Source organism: Channa argus, unplaced genomic scaffold (genome assembly GCF_033026475.1).
Source record: "Channa argus isolate prfri unplaced genomic scaffold, Channa argus male v1.0 Contig059, whole genome shotgun sequence".
Taxonomy (NCBI): Eukaryota; Metazoa; Chordata; class Actinopteri; order Anabantiformes; family Channidae; genus Channa; species Channa argus.
In genome coordinates this window covers 57,571-74,449 of record NW_027125278.1, presented here as the reverse complement: position 1 = coordinate 74,449, position 16,879 = coordinate 57,571, and the positions used below count along the sequence as shown (strand labels likewise).

At 42.2% G+C, this 16,879-nt stretch overlaps 6 non-coding genes across 6 annotated transcripts; all 6 read left to right on the top strand.

Annotated features, from left to right (window-relative positions):
* Positions 1 to 2,592: 2,592 nt before the first annotated feature.
* trnaq-uug (transfer RNA glutamine (anticodon UUG)) lies at positions 2,593 to 2,664 on the top strand. The gene has a single exon. It is a non-coding gene; the product is annotated as a tRNA-Gln (tRNA).
* A 3,032-nt stretch (positions 2,665 to 5,696) lies between these two features.
* Positions 5,697 to 5,779, top strand: trnal-cag (transfer RNA leucine (anticodon CAG)). Its single transcript has one exon. It is a non-coding gene; the product is annotated as a tRNA-Leu (tRNA).
* Positions 5,780 to 6,120: 341 nt separating this feature from the next.
* trnaq-uug (transfer RNA glutamine (anticodon UUG)) lies at positions 6,121 to 6,192 on the top strand. Its single transcript has one exon. It is a non-coding gene; the product is annotated as a tRNA-Gln (tRNA).
* A 1,540-nt stretch (positions 6,193 to 7,732) lies between these two features.
* On the top strand, positions 7,733 to 7,804 carry trnaq-uug (transfer RNA glutamine (anticodon UUG)). Its single transcript has one exon. It is a non-coding gene; the product is annotated as a tRNA-Gln (tRNA).
* A 1,540-nt stretch (positions 7,805 to 9,344) lies between these two features.
* trnaq-uug (transfer RNA glutamine (anticodon UUG)) lies at positions 9,345 to 9,416 on the top strand. The gene has a single exon. It is a non-coding gene; the product is annotated as a tRNA-Gln (tRNA).
* Positions 9,417 to 14,082: 4,666 nt separating this feature from the next.
* On the top strand, positions 14,083 to 14,165 carry trnal-cag (transfer RNA leucine (anticodon CAG)). The gene has a single exon. It is a non-coding gene; the product is annotated as a tRNA-Leu (tRNA).
* The last annotated feature ends 2,714 nt before the right edge of the window (positions 14,166 to 16,879 follow it).

Genomic DNA, 16,879 nt, shown 5'->3' with positions numbered 1-16,879 from the left:
TACCATTGATCATAACATTTTATTACAGAGACTGGAACATGAAATTGGAATTACAGGAACTGCACTAGGTTGGTTTAAATCTTATCTATCTGATAGATTTCAATTTGTTCATGTTAATGATGAATCCTCCATGCACACAAAGGTTAGCTATGGAGTTCCACAAGGCTCTGTGTTAGGACCAATACTTTTTACTTTATATGTGTCTCCTTTAGGCAACATTATTAGAAAACACTCCATAAATTTCCACTGTTATGCTGATGATACCCAGCTATATTTATCTATGGAACCAGATGAAAATAATCAGGTAATAAAGCTTCAAGCATGCCTACAAGACATAAAGGCCTGGATGTCCCACAATTTTTTACTTTTAAACTCAGACAAAACTGAAGTCATAGTATTTGGGCCCAAAAATCTCAGAGATATGATGTCCAACCATATTGTTACACTAGATGGCATAAGTCTGGCCTCCAGTACTACTGCAAGGAACCTTGGAGTTATGTTTGATCAGGATCTGTCCTTTAACTCACATATAAAACAAATCTCTAGAACAGCCTTCTTCCACCTACGGAACATTGCCAAAATTAGGAGCATCCTGTTTCAAAGTGATGCCGAAAAACTGGTCCATGCATTTGTTACCTCTAGGTTGGACTACTGTAATTCCCTACTTTCAGGATGCCCCAGTAACTCCCTAAAGAGCCTGCAATTAATCCAAAATGCTGCAGCAAGAGTGCTGACTGGAACTAGCAAGAGGGATCATATTTCACCTTCACTAGCTTCTCTCCATTGGCTTCCAATTAAATGTAGAATAGAATTTAAAACCCTGCTTCTTACATATAAAGCTCTGAATGGTCAGGCTCCATCATATATAGAAGACCTCATAGCACCACATCATCCCAGTAGACCACTTCGCTCTCAGAATGCAGGCCTACTTGTGGTTCCCAGAGTTTCCAAAAGTAGAATGGGAGGTAGAGCCTTTAGCTATCAAGCTCCTCTCTTGTGGAACCAGCTCCCAGTTCACATTGGGGAAACAGACACCCTCTCTACGTTTAAGTCTAGGCTTAAAACCTTCCTTTTTAATAAAGCATATAGTTAGTTATAGTTATGCTGCCATAGGCTTAGACTGCTGGGGGACCCACCCCCCAATGCACTGAGCTCCTTTCCTCCTCTTGACCTCTCTCCTCTCCTCTTATCCCGCAATTGTCACCACTGTATGTCATTAACTCTGTGTGTTCTCTCCCGTAGTTGTCTTTGTCCTCCTCTGTCCCCTTCTCTCTGTCCCTTTCTGCAGGTGTCCCCTGGCTTTGAAGCTGTGTGTCTTCCAGCGTGAAGCTACTGGTCCTACCAATCTGCCCGATGTTTTGTTAATGCTTTTTGTTGCTCTGTTCTTTTCTCTCTCCCCTTTCCACTCACCCCAACCGGTCGAGGCAGATGGCCGTCCACCCTGAGCCTGGTTCTGCTGGAGGTTTCTTCCGTTAAAGGGAGTTTTTCCTCTCCACTGTTGCCTATGGCTTGCTCCAGGGGGAATTGTTGGGTTCTCTTTATATATCTTTATAATCTTGACTTTATTCTGTAAAGTGCCCTGAGATGACTTTGTTGTGAATTGGCGCTATATAAATAAAGTTGAATTGAATTGAATTGAATTGAATTGAAATCACGGTGGGACCTGTTATAGTGTAGAACGAATAAAACCAGCTTGTCCTTTGAGCTGTGTTGCTGGTCTCAGGATTTAATGTGCAATAAATGCAGGCAACTTTGGCAACAGTTCTTTCTGTTGTGCTCCATTCAATGACTCTAGTACTCTATCAAATGACGGGGTTCAATTAATGTAATGCAATAATTGGATACTGGTTGCTCTAAGAACTCTTTTTCTGGAGTTTGCTGAAAAAATGAATGCATACGTTAAAGCTCCATGAATTGATGTCTTCCCAGCAAAGGGCAGAAGAACACCAATACCAGCTGATAGATGTGTAGTGGCTTAATCAACAAGCTCTTTTTTGCCTGACACATCCCATACTTCACGCATCAATCACTGATGGCCAGGGTAGCAATGAACTGATTAAGAGATAGGCTGATGACGAGTTTGCACATTTGATTCACAATAATTACGCATAATCTAAACGCTGTCTTTTCGGATTTCTTTGGAGTACCAAACAACCCCCCCTTCTGTTGTCAGGATGGCCGAGAGGTCTAAGGTGCTGCGTTCAGATCGCAGTCTCTCCTGGAGGCGTGGGTTAGAATCCCACTTCTGACAAATGTTTGATTTTACGGACAACAGCTGACACTTGGAAAACACATTCTCCCACATTAGTCAAAGGTGGGGAACCACCTATTCTCCAATGCTGCTTACCTGGATGAATTCATAGACTTTGATGTTATACAAGTTACAGTTCATCTGGATAGATGCAATGAACATCACACACAGAGATAAGAGTGACACAGTGCTTAGATGTACCCAAACTTTCTTGTATTGACAATTTTATAGTTTGCTACATGATCACCCAATCTCCAAGTTGTCAATATGCACACAATAATGAAATGAATCAAATCGTCAGGAAGAAACTGTTCAACAAAAGTAGCCTAACAATGTGAAATGGTTCCATGGTGTAATGGTGAGCACTCTGGGCTTTGAATCCAGTGATCCGACTTCAAATCTCGGTGGAACCTACCGCTGGCTAGTTGTAGGTTTTTTTGCCCCAATGAGTGACTCAGTTACTCCACCAACTGGGAGACACACAGTGGCATTGTCAATGAGCTCATCTTGTTCCAGAGACATAGAGTACTTTGTGCAATCAACACTCATGGCAAGTGTTTAAAGAACTAATACAGGGAGAGAGATGAGGCAAAGGTTGCACAATGGTTTACGATAGACACACTCTTAAGTAAATATCCTTGCGGATCTCATTCAGATAATGCTAAAAACACATTTTGGGCATGAAGTGCGATCCCAGACACAATCCCAAATTCCTAATTTATAACCCTTCCCACTCGTTTTCAAGTGCTTCCCTATTTTTGTGTTTCACCCCAAACAGAGTCATAAGGGCTAGTAGTTGAAATATCTCCCTGTGAAATGCAATAAGCCTTGAAACCCCAGTCAAGCATCAGAGTGTTCAGGACTGCTCAGTAAAACCACAGACTGTTACAACTGTTGTCTGTGTAACACTGTTCACATTTCCAGTGCGCATATTCTTCATTTGGCAGCATCTGGAGATTCCCTGGTGTATAGGTAAGCACTCTGGACTGTGAATCCAGCGATCTGAGTTCAAATTACGGTGGGACCTGTTATAGTGTAGGACGAATAAAACCAGCTCGTCCTTTGAGCTGTGTTGCTGGTCTCAGGATTTAATGTGCAATAAATGCAGGCAACTTTGGCAACAGTTCTTTCTGTTGTGCTCCATTCAATGACTCTAGTACTCTACCAAATGACGTGGTTCAATTAATGTAATGCAATAATTGGATACTGGTTACTCTAAGAACTCTTTTTCTGGAGTTTGCTGAAAAAATGAATGCATATGTTAAAGCTCTATGAATTGATGTCTTCCCAGCAAAGGGCAGAAGAACACCAATACCAGCTGACAGATGTGTAGTGGCTTAATCAACAAGCTCTTTTTTGCCTGAGACATCCCATAATTCACGCATCAATCACTGATGGCCAGGGTAGCAATGAACTGATAAAGAGATAGCCTGATGATGAGTTTGCACATTTGATTCACAATAATTCCGCATAATCTAAACGCTGTCTTTTCGGATTTCTTTGGAGTACCAAACAACCACCCCCCCCCCCCCTTCTGTTGTCAGGATGGCCGCGCGGTCTAAGGCGCTGCGTTCAGGTTGCAGTCTCTCCTGGAGGCGTGGGTTCGAATCCCACTTCTGACAAATGTTGGATTTTAGGGACAACAGCTGACACTTGGAAAACACATTCTCCCACATTAGTCAAAGGTGGGGAACCACCTATTCTCCAATGCTGCTTACCTGGATGAATTCATAGACTTTGATGTTATACAAGTTACAGTTCATCTGGATAGATGCAATGAACATCACACACAGAGGTAAGAGTGACACAGTGCTTAGATGTACCCAAACTTCCTTGTATTGACAACTTTATAGTTTGCTACATGATCACCCAATCTCCAAGTTGTCAATATGCACACAATAATGAAATGAATCAAATCGTCTGGAAGAAACTGTTCAACAAAAGTAGCCTAACAATGTGAAATGGTTCCATGTTGTAATGGGGAGCACTCTGGACTTTGAATCCAGTGATCTGAGTTCAAATCTTGGTGGAACCTACCGCTGGCTAGTTGTAGGTTTTTTTGCCCCAATGAGTGACTCAGTTACTCCACCAACTGGGACACACACAGTGGCATTGTCAACGAGCTCATCTTGTTCCAGAGACATAGAGTACTTTGTGCAATCAACACTCATGGCAAGTGTTTAAAGAACTAATACAGGGAGAGAGATGAGGCAAAGGTTGCACAATGGTTTACGATAGACACACTCTTAAGTAAATATCCTTGCGGATCTCATTCAGATAATGCTAAAAACACATTTTGGGCATGAAGTGCGATCCCAGACACAATCCCAAATTCCTAATTTATAACCTTACCCCTCGTTTTCAAGTGCTTCCTTATTTTTGTGTTTCACCCCAAACAGAGTCATAAGGTCTAGTAGTTGAAATATCTCCCTGTGAAATGCAATAAGCCTTGAAACCCCTGTCAAGCATCAGAGTTTTCAGGACTGCTCAGTAAAACGACAGACTGTTAAAACTGTTGTCTGTGTAACACTGTTGACATTTCCAGTGCACACATTCTTCATTTGGCAGCATCTGGAGATTCCCTGGTGTATAGGTAAGCACTCTGGACTGTGAATCCAGCGATCTGAGTTCAAATCACGGTGGGACCTGTTATAGTGTAGAACGAATAAAACCAGCCTGTCCTTTGAGCTGTGTTGCTGGTCTCAGGATTTAATGTGCAATAAATGCAGGCAACTTTGACAACAGTTCTTTCTGTTGTGCTCCATTCAATGACTCTAGTACTCAGTAACACCACAGACTGTTAAAACTGTTGTCTGTGTAACACTGTTCACATTTCCAGTGCACACATTCTTCATTTGGCAGCATCTGGAGATTCCCTGGTGTATAGGTAAGCACTCTGGACTGTGAATCCAGCGATCTGAGTTCAAATCACGGTGGGACCTGTTATAGTGTAGAACGAATAAAACCAGCTCGTCCTTTGAGTTGTGTTGCTGGTCTCAGGATTTAATGTGCAATAAATGCAGGCAACTTTGGCAACAGTTGTTTCTTTTGTGCTCCATTCAATGACTCTAGTACTCTACCAAATGACGTGGTTCAATTAATGTAATGCAATAATTGGATACTGGTTTCTCTAAGAACTCTTTTTCTGGAGTTTGCTGAAAAAATTAATGCATATGTTAAAGCTCCATGAATTGATGTCTTCCCAGCAAAGGGCAAAAGAACACCAATACCAGCTGATAGATGTGTAGTGGCTTAATCAACAAGCTCTTTTTTGCCTGAGACATCCCATACTTCACGCATCAATCACTGATGGCCAGGGTAGCAATGAACTGATAAAGAGATAGGCTGATGACGAGTTTCCACATTTGATTCACAATAATTACGCATAATCTAAACGCTGTCTTTTCGGATTTCTTTGGAGTACCAAACAACCCCCCCTTCTGTTGTCAGGATGGCCGAGCGGTCTAAGGCGCTGCGTTCAGGTCGCAGTCTCTCCTGGAGGCGTGGGTTCGAATCCCACTTCTGACAAATGTTGGATTTTAGGGACAACAGCTGACACTTGGAAAACACATTCTCCCACATTAGTCAAAGGTGGGGAACCACCTATTCTCCAATGCTGCTTACCTGGATGAATTCATAGACTTTGATGTTATACAAGTTACAGTTCATCTGGATAGATGCAATGAACATCACACACAGAGATAAGAGTGACACAGTGCTTAGATGTACCCAAACTTCCTTGTATTGGCAATTTTATAGTTTGCTACATGATCACCCAATCTCCAAGTTGTCAATATGCACACAATAATGAAATGAATCAAATCGTCTGGAAGAAACTGTTCAACAAAAGTAGCCTAACAATGTGAAATGGTTCCATGTTGTAATGGGGAGCACTCTGGACTTTGAATCCAGTGATCCGAGTTCAAATCTCGGTGGAACCTACCGCTGGCTAGTTGTAGGTTTTTTTGCCCCAATGAGTGACTCAGTTACTCCACCAACTGGGAGACACACAGTGGCATTGTCAACGAGCTCATCTTGTTCCAGAGACATAGAGTACTTTGTGCAATCAACACTCATGGCAAGTGTTTAAAGAACTAATACAGGGAGAGAGATGAGGCAAAGGTTGCACAATGGTTTACGATAGACACACTCTTAAGTAAATATCCTTGCGGATCTCATTCAGATAATGCTAAAAACACATTTTGGGCATGAAGTGCGATCCCAGACACAATCCCAAATTCCTAATTTATAACCCTACCCCTCGTTTTCAAGTGCTTCCCTATTTTTGTGTTTCACACCAAACAGAGTCATAAGGTCTAGTAGGTGAAATATCTCCCTGTGAAATGCAATAAGCCTTGAAACCCCTGTCAAGCATCAGAGTGTTCAGGACTGCTTAGTAAAACCACAGACTGTTAAAACTGTTGTCTGTCTAACACTGTTCACATTTCCAGTGCACACATTCTTCATTTGGCAGCATCTGGAGATGCCCTGGTGTATAGGTAAGCACTCTGGACTGTGAATCCAGCGATCTGAGTTCAAATCACGGTGGGACCTGTTATAGTTTGGAACGAATAAAACCAGCTTGTCCTTTGAGCTGTGTTGCTGGTCTCAGGATTTAATGTGCAATAAATGCAGGCAACTTTGGCAACAGTTCTTTCTGTTGTGCTCCATTCAATGACTCTAGTACTCTATCAAATTACGGGGTTCAATTAATGTAATGCGATAATTGGATACTGGTTACTCTAAGAACTCTTTTTCTGGAGTTTGCTGAAAAAATGAATGCATATGTTAAAGCTCCATGAATTGATGTCTTCCCAGCAAAGGGCAAAAGAACACCAATACCAGCTGATAGATGTGTAGTGGCTTAATCAACAAGCTCTTTTTTGCCTGAGACATCCCATACTTCACGCATCAATCACTGATGGCCAGGGTAGCAATGAACTGATAAAGAGATAGGCTGATGACGAGTTTGCACATTTGATTCACAATAATTACGCATAATCTAAACGCTGTCTTTTCGGATTTCTTTGGAGTACCAAACAACCCCCACTTCTGTTGTCAGGATGGCCGAGCGGTCTAAGGCGCTGCGTTCAGGTCGCAGTCTCTCCTGGAGTCGTGGGTTTGAACCCCACTTCTGACAAATGTTGGATTTTAGGGACAACAGCTGACACTTGGAAAACACATTCTCCCACATTAGTCAAAGGTGGGGAACCACCTATTCTCCAATGCTGCTTACCTGGAGGAATTCATAGACTTTGATGTTATACAAATTACAGTTCATCTGGATAGATGCAATGAACATCACACACAGAGGTAAGAGTGACACAGTGCTAAGATGTACCCAAACTTCCTTGTATTGACAACTTTATAGTTTGCTACATGATCACCCAATCTCCAAGTTGTCAATATGCACACAATAATGAAATGAATCAAATCGTCTGGAAGAAACTGTTCAACAAAAGTAGCCTAACAATGTGAAATGGTTCCATGGTGTAATGGTGAGCACTCTGGACTTTGAATCCGGTGATCCGAGTTCAAATCTCGGTGGAACCTACCGCTGGCTAGTTGTAGGTTTTTTTGCCCCAATGAGTGACTCAGTTACTCCACCAACTGGGAGACACACAGTGGCATTGTCAACGAGCTCATCTTGTTCCAGAGACATAGAGTACTTTGTGCAATCAACACTCATGGCAAGTGTTTAAAGAACTAATACAGGGAGAGAGATGAGGCAAAGGTTGCACAATGGTTTACGATAGACACACTCTTAAGTAAATATCCTTGCGGATCTCATTCAGATAATGCTAAAAACACATTTTGGGCATGAAGTGCGATCCCAGACACAATCCCAAATTCCTAATTTATAACCCTACCCCTCGTTTTCAAGTGCTTCCCTATTTTTGTGTTTCACCCCAAACAGAGTCATAAGGGCTAGTAGTTGAAATATCTCCCTGTGAAATGCAATAAGCCTTGAAACCCCTGTCAAGCATCAGAGTGTTCAGGACTGCTCAGTAAAACCACAGACTGTTACAACTGTTGTCTGTGTAACACTGTTCACATTTCCAGTGTGCATATTCTTCATTTGGCAGCATCTGGAGATTCCCTGGTGTATAGGTAAGCACTCTGGACTGTGAATCCAGCAATCTGAGTTCAAATTACGGTGGGACCTGTTATAGTGTAGGACGAATAAAACCAGCTTGTCCTTTGAGCTGTGTTGCTGGTCTCAGGATTTAATGTGCAATAAATGCAGGCAACTTTGGCAACAGTTCTTTCTGTTGTGCTCCATTCAATGACTCTAGTACTCTATCAAATTAAGGGGTTCAATTAATGTAATGCGATACTTGGATACTGGTTACTCTAAGAACTCTTTTTCTGGAGTTTGCTGAAAAAATGAATGCATATGTTAAACCTCCATGAATTGATGTCTTCCCAGCAAAGGGCAAAAGAACACCAATACCAGCTGATAGATGTGTAGTGGCTTAATCAACAAGCTCTTTTTTGCCTGAGACATCCCATACTTCACGCATCAATCACTGATGGCCAGGGTAGCATGAACTGATAAAGAGATAGGCTGATGACGAGTTTGCACATTTGATTCACAATAATTACGCATAATCTAAACGCTGTCTTTTCGGATTTCTTTGGAGTACCAAACAACCCCCCCCTTCTGTTGTCAGGATGGCCGAGCTGTCTAAGGTGCTGCGTTCAGGTCGAAGTCTCTCCTGGAGGCGTGGGTTCGAATCCCACTTCTGACAAATGTTGGATTTTAGGGACAACAGCTGACACTTGGAAAACACATTCTCCCACATTAGTCAAAGGTGGGGAACCACCTATTCTCCAATGCTGCTTACCTGGATGAATTCATAGACTTTGATGTTATACAAGTTACAGTTCATCTGGATAGATGCAATGAACATCACACACAGAGATAAGAGTGACACAGTGCTTAGATGTACCCAAACTTCCTTGTATTGACAATTTTATAGTTTGCTACATGATCACCCAATCTCCAAGTTGTCAATATGCACACAATAATGAAATGAATCAAATTGTCTGGAAGAAACTGTTCAACAAAAGTAGCCTAACAGTGTGAAATGGTTCCATGGTGTAATGGTGAGCACTCTGGACTTTGAATCCAGTGATCCGAGTTCAAATCTCGGTGGAACCTACCGCTGGCTAGTTGTAGGTTTTTTTGCCCCAATGAGTGACTCAGTTACTCCACCAACTGGGAGACACACAGTGGCATTGTCAACGAGCTCATCTTGTTCCAGAGACATAGAGTACTTTGTGCAATCAACACTCATGGCAAGTGTTTAAAGAACTAATACAGGGAGAGAGATGAGGCAAAGGTTGCACAATGGTTTACGATACACACACTCTTAAGTAAATATCCTTGCGGATCTCATTCAGATAATGCTAAAAACACATTTTGGGCATGAAGTGCGATCCCAGACACAATCCCAAATTCCTAATTTATAACCCTACCCCTCGTTTTCAAGTGCTTCCCTATTTTTGTGTTTCACCCCAAACAGAGTCATAAGGTCTAGTAGTTGAAATATCTCCCTGTGAAATGCAATAAGCCTTGAAACCCCTGTCAAGCATCAGAGTGTTCAGGACTGCTCAGTAAAACCACAGACTGTTAAAACTGTTGTCTGTGTAACACTGTTCACATTTCCAGTGCACACATTCTTCATTTGGCAGCATCTGGAGATTCCCTGGTGTATAGGTAAGCACTCTGGACTATGAATCCAGCAATCTGAGTTCAAATCACGATGGGACCTGTTATAGTGTAGAATTAATAAAACCAGCTGGACCTTTAAGCTGGCTTGCTGTTCTCAGTAAAACGGAGACTGTGGCCAGGAACTGATGTGGCTGATGGCACCAGATATCTAAAAGTTAAGTTCAATGAGACTGTGCAATCACTGCCTTACTCCGCAAAGTTTATGACAGCAACTGGCCCAGAGTATTTCAGGGTAATGCATAATAATCAAGTTAAGGTATGCAGGATGTGTCTACAGCCTGGGCATATCGTCAGAGATTGCCCAGATTTCACTTGTTTTAAGTGTAACAGACAGGGTCATTATGCGAGGGAGTGTGATGCCCAGGAGCATAGATGTGACTCATGCCATAGTCCACAGGAGGAATGTGTGTGTCAAAACAATGCAATAGAGTCTGGAGAGGGGCACAGGGGACTGATCCCCAATGAGGATGCTGGAATAAGGCCTCCAGAGGAGGTAGGACTGGATCTTGACAGTGAAGGAGCAAGTGAATATGAGGAGGGGGGAGGAGAGTTAATGGAGACTCAGGCCAGTGAACTGGTCCTTTCAGAGAATAAAAAGGGAAACAATGTGAATGAGATTGGGTCAAGTCTGGATCTCGTGTTGGCGGAGTGGAGTGGAGAAGTAGCCAGTCACCCTGAAGAGGGCGAGAGGGGTATGCTTCAGGCTCCTCTGTCTAGACTTCCAATTCAAGGTGAGCCATTACCTGACCCCAGAGGTATTGCTCTAGAAATTGCTGTATCGACTCCTCAGGCTGACGGTGATGAATCAGAGGCAGAGATGGACTTTCAGCAAGTAAGGCACATGAGGAAAAGAGGACAAAAGAAGTCCGGGGAAAGTGTGGCAGAGGGCAAAGGGAAAGGGAAGAAACAGGCCAGAGATAGATGACCCCCTTTTGTGTGATCCTTTTCATGCATCTCCAGTCCCAAAACCTAAACGGCCTAGGAAAGGTATGGAAAATTAAAAGACTGTGTGAAGACATGGACTGTGACATCCTGTGCGTCCAGGAATGTAGATGGACTATGGAAAAAATAGACAAAATAAATACTTTTTGGAGAGGGGATTTGTTTTATTCCCTCTCTGCTGACAAAACCGCAGGTGTAGCAGTATTTGTAAAGCCAGGTGTTTTTGAGAATGTGACAGAGGTTTTTAAGGATAACCAAGGGAGACTGTTGGTTCTAGATACTGTATATCACAATAGAAACTACAGAATTCTAAATCTATATGGCCCAAACAGTGAGGGTGAAAGGAGGGTTTTTTTTGGCCGCTGTAAAAGGTGGACGGACGATCGCTCGGTAGTGGTGGGGGACTGGAATGTTGCTCTAACTGGGCTGGATGTGAGTGCAAACAACGTTTTCAAAACAGACACTAGTAGATCGGCTGTTTTTCAGTGGATGACTGAGGGTGATTTGATTGATGCTTGGAGAGTTCTGAACCCTGGCACCCGTGCGTATTCGCGCAGGCAAGTAGTATTGGGCAAACTAAAGCAGTCTAGGATAGACCTGTGTTTGCTGGCGTCGGGCTTGATTCCTATGTTAAAAAAGTGTGAATATAATTTCTGCACATGGAGTGATCATGCCTCGCTGAATGTGACTCTTGGGGAGGGTAGCATGCAGAGGAATGGAGGGGTGTGGTGTTTTAACTCAGCCCTCCTGGAGGATTCATTTTTTTAAAGATAAAATGAAGTCTTTTCTCTCTGCTCTGTGTGAAGAAAGTGAATTTGTAGTAGATATCATTGAGTGGTGGGAGCACGCCAAGTTTAAAATTAGGAGGCGCTGCATTGCACTGAGCAGAGAGAAAAGGCTAAGGGAAAGAGCTAAGGAGGCTGAGTTGAGACACCGTCTGAAAAGGGAAATTGAGCTTGTTGAAGCTGGGCATGGCCATCCCCTGGATGGCTATCTTGGACTGAGAGAGCAACTAGCACGCCTAGATGAGGAAAAATGTAAAGGGGCAGTGATCCGCAGCAAAATACAACATGTAGTGGAGGGAGAGCGCTGTACAGCATACTTTTTGGGCTTAGAAAAGAGAAGGCAGACCAAAACATACATAACAGAAATACAGGATTCTGAAGGCAATACACACACCGATTTAGTAGATATATTACAAACTATACAGGATTTTTACTCTAATCTTTTCAGTAAACAAAATATAGGAAAAGCACAAAGAGATAAAATACTTGGTAATGTCGGCTGCTCTCTCGGTCCTGAGGACGCGGCTATGTGTGATGGCGACCTCCACCCGGAGGAAATCAGTGCAGCCATTGCTGAAATGCATAGAGCTAGAAGCCCGGGTCTGGACGGCCTCTCGGCAGAGTTCTATCAGTCCTATAAGGATTTGCTATCTCCGGTCCTCTGTAGGTTGTTCTCTGCCATGCAAACGGAGAACAGATGTGCGGAGTCTTTCGTGAGAGGCGTGATCACTCTGGTTTACAAGAATAAGGGAGCCAGGACCGACTTGGGGAATTATAGGCCCATTAGTTTGCTCAATACTGACTACAAGATCCTGGCTAAGGTGCTGGCGTCCAGACTCAAAAGAGTGATTGGGTCGATAGTTGGGCCTACCCAGACTTATAGCATTCCGGGGAGGGATATTGCTGATTGTATCCTGTCAACCAGATTCTCATTTCAACAGCTAATGGCCACAGGTGGCATCTACTTGAGTGTGGACCTAGAGAAGGCGTTTGACAGGGTGAGTCACGAGTTCCTCTTTGAGTGTCTGGGGGTTTTTGGGTTCGGCCCAACTTTTCGAGCATGGGTGGAGCTGTTGTATGGCCGAGCTACTAGTGTTGTCAAATGTAATGGCTTCCTGACTGATCCCTTCCCTTTGGAGAGGTCGGTTAGGCAGGGGTGCCCCCTGTCGGCTATGCTTTATGCAATAGTGGCCGAGCCCCTAGCGAAATTAATCTTAAGCGATACAAAAATAAATGGAATACAATCACCGACTGGCTCAGACTTTCGAATTGCACAATATGCAGATGATATTAACATAATGGTTAAAGATAGGAACAGCTTGCAACGGGTGCTCGGTCACCTAACTGCATATGAGCATGCCACAGGGGCGCGAGTCAATAACAATAAATCTTCAGTGTTCAGGACTGCTCAGTAAAACCACAGACTGTTAAAACTGTTGTCTGTGTAACACTGTTCACATTTCCAGTGCACACATTCTTCATTTGGCAGCATCTGGAGATTCCCTGGTGTATAGGTAAGCACTCTAGACTGTGAATCCAGCGATCTGAGTTCAAATCACGGTGGGACCTGTTATAGTGTAGAACGAATAAAACCAGCTCGTCCTTTGAGTTGTGTTGCTGGTCTCAGGATTTAATGTGCAATAAATGCAGGCAACTTTGACAACAGTTCTTTCTGTTGTGCTCCATTCAATGACTCTAGTACTCAGTAACACCACAGACTGTTAAAACTGTTGTCTGTGTAACACTGTTCACATTTCCAGTGCACACATTCTTCATTTGGCAGCATCTGGAGATTCCCTGGTGTATAGGTAAGCACTCTGGACTGTGAATCCAGCGATCTGAGTTCAAATTACGGTGGGACCTGTTATAGTGTAGAACGAATAAAACCAGCTCGTCCTTTGAGTTGTGTTGCTGGTCTCAGGATTTAATGTGCAATAAATGCAGGCAACTTTGGCAACAGTTGTTTCTTTTGTGCTCCATTCAATGACTCTAGTACTCTACCAAATGACGTGGTTCAATTAATGTAATGCAATAATTGGATACTGGTTTCTCTAAGAACTCTTTTTCTGGAGTTTGCTGAAAAAATTAATGCATATGTTAAAGCTCCATGAATTGATGTCTTCCCAGCAAAGGGCAAAAGAACACCAATACCAGCTGATAGATGTGTAGTGGCTTAATCAACAAGCTCTTTTTTGCCTGAGACATCCCATACTTCACGCATCAATCACTGATGGCCAGGGTAGCAATGAACTGATAAAGAGATAGGCTGATGACGAGTTTGCACATTTGATTCACAATAATTACGCATAATCTAAACGCTGTCTTTTCGGATTTCTTTGGAGTACCAAACAACCCCCCCTTCTGTTGTCAGGATGGCCGAGCGGTCTAAGGCGCTGCGTTCAGGTCGCAGTCTCTCCTGGAGGCGTGGGTTCGAATCCCACTTCTGACAAATGTTTGATTTTAGGGACAACAGCTGACACTTGGAAAACACATTCTCCCACATTAGTCAAAGGTGGGGAACCACCTATTCTCCAATGCTGCTTACCTGGATGAATTCATAGACTTTGATGTTATACAAGTTACAGTTCATCTGGATAGATGCAATGAACATCACACACAGAGGTAAGAGTGACACAGTGCTTAGATGTACCCAAACTTCCTTGTATTGACAACTTTATAGTTTGCTACATGATCACCCAATCTCCAAGTTGTCAATATGCACACAATAATGAAATTAATCAAATCGTCTGGAAGAAACTGTTCAACAAAAGTAGCCTAACAATGTGAAATGGTTCCATGGTGTAATGGGGAGCACTCTGGACTTTGAATCCAGGGATCTGAGTTCAAATCTCGGTGGTACCTACCGCTGGCTAGTTGTAGGTTTTTTTGCCCCAATGAGTGACTCAGTTACTCCACCAACTGGGAGACACACAGTGGCATTGTCAACGAGCTCATCTTGTTCCAGAGACATAGAGTACTTTGTGCAATCAACACTCATGGCAAGTGTTTAAAGAACTAATACAGGGAGAGAGATGAGGCAAAGGTTGCACAATGGTTTACGATAGACACACTCTTAAGTAAATATCCTTGCGGATCTCATTCAGATAATGCTAAAAACACATTTTGGTCATGAAGTGCGATCCCAGACACAATCCCAAATTCCTAATTTATAACCCTACCCCTCGTTTTCAAGTGCTTCCCTATTTTTGTGTTTCACCCCAAACAGAGTCATAAGGGCTAGTAGTTGAAATATCTCCCTGTGAAATGCAATAAGCCTTGAAACCCCTGTCAAGCATCAGAGTGTTCAGGACTGCTCAGTAAAACCACAGACTGTTACAACTGTTGTCTGTGTAACACTGTTCACATTTCCAGTGCGCATATTCTTCATTTGGCAGCATCTGAAGTTTCCTTGGTGTATAGGTAAGCACTCTGGACTGTGAATCCAGCGATCTGAGTTCAAATCAACAAGAGGAGTTAATCATAATAACCTAATAAAAGTTAAGACTACTCCTCTTACAGAACAAAACCCCAAAACTATTAAATGTGTATTATTAAATATCAGATCTCTCTCTTCTAAATCTCTGTTAGTAAATGACTTAATAAGTGATCATCAATTCGATTTATTTTGTCTCACTGAAACTTGGTTGCAGCAGGAAGAATATGTCAGTTTAAATGAGTCAACACCCCCAAGTCATATTAATTATCATGTTCCTAGAAGCACAGGCCGAGGTGGAGGAGTTGCAGCAATCTTCCATTCTAGCTCATCAATAAACCCTAGACCTAAACATAGTTATAACTCATTTGAAAGCCTTACTCTTAGCCTTTCACACCCACTATTATTTGTTATCGTGTACCGTCCTCCAGTCCCTTATTCAGAGTTTTTGATTGAATTTTCTGATTTTCTATCTGATTTAGTGCTTAGTACAGATAAAGTCATTATAGTGGGTGACTTTAACATTCATGTAGATGCTGACAGTAACTGCCTGAGCACTGCGTTTAATTCATTATTAGATTCAATTGGTTTTTCCCAAAATGTAAATAAACCCACTTACTGTTTTAGTCACACGTTAGACCTTGTCCTTACGTATGGAATTGAAGCGGATAATTTAACCATATTTCCTCACAACTCTCTTCTGTCTTACCATTTTTTAATAACATTTGAATTTACAATAACAGACTATATAGCAGTTATAAAACTGAAAAATTCCACTATAGCAGATGCTTAAGTGAAAAAGCTGTCAACAAATTTAAAGAAATTATTTCTTCATCATTTCCTTCACCATATGTTAATACAATGGAAAGTAGTCTCCTTAATGTTACTCCTGCACAAGTAGATTATCTTGTTGACAATTCTGCAGCCTCACTACGTACAATACTCGATAGTGTTGCCCCTCTAAAAAAGAAGGCAGTAAACCAGCAGAGGCGATCTCCATGGTATAGTTCACAAACACGCAACTTAAAACAGGAAACATGAAAGTTAGAAAGGAAGTGGCGTTCCAGAAAGTTAGAAGAATCTCATTTAGCCTGGAAAAATAGTTTAAAAATGTACAAAAAAGCTCTCAGTGATGCCAGAACAGCATATTATTCATCATTAATAGAAGAAAACAAGAACAACCCCCGGTTTCTGTTCAGCACTGTAGCCAGGCTGACTAAGAGCCATAGTTCTGTTGAGCCTAGTTTTCCCTTAACTTTGAGCAGCAATGACTTCATGACCTTCTTTATGAATAAAATTGTAGCTATTAGAGAACGAATTCACCAGATCCTCCCCCCAAAAATTACAGATAGATCTTCATGTACAGCAGTGCTAGAGTCATCGATAAGGCCCCAATCCCTGTTAGACTGCTTTTTACCCATAGATCTCTCTGAGCTAACTTCAATTATTAACTCATCTAAACCAACAACCTGTCTGCTAGACCCTATTCCAACTAAGCTGCTCAAGGAAGTTTTACCCTTAATAGATGCATTCATATTAGATATCATAAATCTATCTTTAGAAACAGGCTATGTACCACAGGCCTATAAGGTAGCTGTAATTAAACCATTACTTAAAAAAACCCTGTCTTGACCCAGGTGTTTTAGCCAATTACAGACCAATATCTAATCTCCCCTTTATTTCTAAAATAATTGAAAAAGTAGTCGCAAAACAATTATGTGATCACCTTC